Genomic DNA, 4,246 nt, shown 5'->3' with positions numbered 1-4,246 from the left:
CTTGTATTTTTAGTAGAGACAGGGTTTTGCCATGTTGGCCAGGCTGGTCTCCATCTCCTGACCTCAGATGATCCACCTACCTGAGCCTCTCAAAGTGCTGGGATTACAGGCGTGAGCCACCGCACTTGGCTCCAAACATGCAGTTTCAATACCAGTTTACTTATCTTATTCAAAGGACGCAGGACAGGTAGTTCAGCATGCAAGCAAGCACTGTTTTGAGCAAAAGGCCTTACAATATGCCAAGCATAGCTTCCAAGACTTGTCATTTCATGGGTCATGCTCAGTTACAAGAGATGAAGGTAAAGCAAGATGGACCACCTTGACACTGGGAAGCTCTTCAACTATCTGCTCTTTGACTTTTTATGACCTATTAGTCATATTGTTCCTCAGGGTGTGTATAACTTAATAAATAACTTTTTTTTTTTTGAAACAGAGTCTTACTCTGTTGCCCAGGCTGGAGTGCAATGGCCCGATCTTGACTCACTACAACCTCTGCGCCCCAAGTTCAAGCCATTCTCCTGCCTCAGCCTCCTGAGTAGCTGGGATTACAAGCGTGTGCTACCACACCTGGCTAATTTTTGTATTTCTAGTAGAGATGGGGTTTCACCATGTTGGCCAGGATGGTCTCAAATTCATGACCTCATGATCCGTCTGCCTCAGCCTCCCAAGTTTCTGGGATTACAGGCATGAGCCATCGCGCCCAGCCATAAATAACATTATTTGGGAGCAGCTATACCACATCAATGAAAAGTTATACAACAAATAGAATAGACAACCAGATACACTTCAGGTGCAAAAAGCATGGTCCACACAACATTCTACACTTACTGTAACTTAGTACATTTTGAGAACTAATTTTACAAGAAAGTAAATTCAGGGTCAGCTTTTAGGTGTCCCTGGACCTGGACCAAGAGTTTCAATTCTCTGATAATTGTTTTTCTTACAACGTTTAAGAATTATTTTTTTAAAGTGTATTTACTTTTTGTGATTGTTTGTTTACTACTAATAACTGTAGTGATCATTTAATCCAGAAGAAACATTGACCATTTAGAACTTTAAGATTACAGGAAATAAAAACAATTTAAAATAATTTCATTTCATAGACGTATTTTTGCTGAGAGAAATATAAGACTTTTGAACACACATTAAAATCCAATTTTGTGGGGAAAAGGAATGAAAAATTTTTTCAAAGAAAATAAATTATATAAAATGTCTGTCTCTTGAAGAAGAGTGTTATTTTCTCTGTTGTTTGATGAATGATGGAATATACCAAAACCCTATGCTATTTAGATTCCAGTAGATACACTTCAAAAAGTAATATAACTTCTATTTTTATGTATTTATTTATTTATTTAGACAGAGTCTTACCCTGTCACCCAGGCTGGTGTGCAATGGCACGATCTTGGCTCACTGCAATCTCTGCCTTCCAGGTTCAAGCGATTCTTCTGTCTCAGCCTCCTGAGTAGCTGGGACTACAGGTGCTCGCCACGACACCTGGCTAATTTTTGTATTTTCAGTAGAAACAGTGTTTCACCATGTTGGCCAGGCTAGTCTCAAACTCCTGACCTCAGGTGATCTACCCGCCTCAGCCTCCCAAAGTGTTGGGATTACAGGTGTGAGCCACCATGCCCAGCCCAGTGCTTTCTAACTAAAGTCCTCTCTACCCTAAACACAAAAGACCCTAATAGTTAGGCAGGAATATCATTGCCCCTGTTCAGCATAAAGAAGTTACAGAAAATGGATCTTTGTCCCTCTGTAGCCTTTAGGATTAAGGGTTCTCTTACAAAAGGAAGGTGGGAAATGTCAGAGGCATAGGAACCAGAGCAACTCCATCTTGAAAAGGAGCTGGGTAAAATAAGGCTGAGATCTACTGGGTGGCATTCCCAGACAGTTAAGACATTCTGATTCATAGGATGAGATAGGAGGTCAGCACAAAATACAGGTCATAAAGACCTTGCTGATAAAAAACAAGTTATGGTAATGAAGCCAGCTAAAACCCACCAAAACCAAGATGGTACCAAGAGTGACCTCCAGTCATCCTCACTGGTACACGCCCACCAGCACCGTGACAACTTACAAATGCTATGACAACGTCAGAAAGTTATTCTATATGGTACAACAATGAGAGACATGAATAATCTACCCCGTGTTTAGCATATCATCAAGAAATAACCATAAAAATGGGCAACCGGCAGCCCCTATGGAGTAGCCATTATTTCACTCTTTTACTTTCTTAATAAATTGCTTTCACTTTAATTTAGACTCACCCTGAGTTCTTTCTTGCATGAGATCCAACAACCCTCTCTTGGAGTCTGGATCAGGACCCCTTTCCAGTAACAAAAGTAGATTAGAGATTATCAGAGGTTGGGGAGTTATTGCTTAATAATTAGAGTTTATTTTGGGCATGTTGAAGTTTCAGAAGTAAATAGTGGTGATGGCTGCTCAACATTGTGAATATCATTCATTAATACCACTAAGCTATACACCTAAAACAGCCAAGATGACAAATTTTATGTTATATATACTTTACCACAATTTGTAAATGAATAATGAATTAGCCAAAATATCTTGAAATGGGTGAATTGTATTGCATGTGAATCATATCTTGCCATAGTTGTTAGGGGCAAAAAGGGCATTCACAATTTCAACCTTGCTGAAAAGTCACAATTCTGCAGTGCTAGTAAGAAGAGTTAGGACACAGGATAAGGTTGACATGTAATTATTAAGTATGTGTATGCAAGCTTAAAATCCAAAAAATAATAAAGGAAATGCAAAGCCAGTAATTGAGGACAGAGCCACTAGTCTCCTAGTTTTCATGTTTTGCTATTCAATACTTACTATTTGTCTAACTTCCTAGAACTGGTAACATTGTCAGTGTCCAGCTGCCTTAATATTCCAGGGAGCACTGCTGAGACTGTTTTGGCTTTTGCATGATGAGTAATTATAATGCTCTAAGAGAGGCACACCTGAGTCCTGGTATTACCCCTTTACCTCTATTTAGGTTTATCTATTCCATTCCAGTAATAATTACTTACCGCTATTTTAAAAAAGAAAACAGGCTTTTTGACATCAGCTGTTGCTATTCTATACGTTATCTTCTTTCTGCAAGGGAAGGTACCCTTATCTCCATTCTGGATCTGAGCCTGAAATTTGGCCACCTTTTCTTGATTCATGCTGATGATGAACCTGAAGCAGGAGGCTCTTTCAACACCAGCAAGTGGCAACAGCAAAATGGCAGCTCTGATGCAGACAGAGAATGGACACCATTGGCAGTTAATTTTAAGGAAATGAGTTTCTAGATTCTCAACTTCTGTCTATGCTTTTTCTTAAAAGAGATCTTCTGTCATGCTAACTCTCAGATGTTACCCAGTCCTACTCTTCCAGCTTCCCATTTACATCCAAGCTCCTGCTACTTATATACACCCACTATGGTGCATTGCTTATGGGAGGAGAAACCTCCAGGGCTCCAGGAGGGATACATTTCTAAATATCAGTGTTGGCCAGTGAGGAAGTGGATGACTCTGATGATGGAGTAGTGCATCTTTTGCAAGTTAGATGTTTTCCAATTCTTTGCTTTCAACAAAACTGAAAGAGAGCTGAAAAAGTTGACACATCAAATTTCATTAAAAATCAACTTTTGATAATCAGTAACTATGTGGGTTTTGGCATATACTTCAGAAAGAGTTCAAATAATTGAATGAAATCACTATAATAAAACCCCTTCTATTCCATTCTACCTATTTCTGCTACAAGGAGTCAAATAAGAACAAATCCATACTTAAAGAAAGGCCTTTTTCAAAAAGACTTATGTAATGGGGTTGACGGGGGAAAGCTATTATGAAAGAACACTCCACTGGAGCAAACAAGGTTAGAAGGAACAAAGGAAGGGGGAAATGGAATCAGAGAGTGGCACATTGGACAATTTTTCTTTGCAGTCAGCTAATTCTGGAAGGGTCATTAAGGAGGTTGTTCCACATTCTAATGCTTGTTTAAACTCAACGATAGGCCAAAGTTCAGGGGCCTGAGGGGAAAAGAGAAGCCTAACTAGAGTTTGGTCAAGTCAGATTAGCAGGTATTTTGTCCAGACTGGTCAGTGCAAACAGTTCATCTAATCATTTATGAGACAAAATAATGGGAATTTGGAGAGCCTGTATTGTCTTTGTCTTAGGTAAATAAGACATTTAGGAAAGGGTGGATTTTTGCTGTAAGCCATTTCCAGGACTACAAAAGAGTGGAGGGATTTTTA

This window comes from Colobus angolensis, unplaced genomic scaffold, assembly GCF_000951035.1.
Source record: "Colobus angolensis palliatus isolate OR3802 unplaced genomic scaffold, Cang.pa_1.0 Scaffold591, whole genome shotgun sequence".
In the NCBI taxonomy this organism is placed as follows: Eukaryota; Metazoa; Chordata; class Mammalia; order Primates; family Cercopithecidae; genus Colobus; species Colobus angolensis.
Note: the sequence above shows the minus strand (reverse complement) of the source record.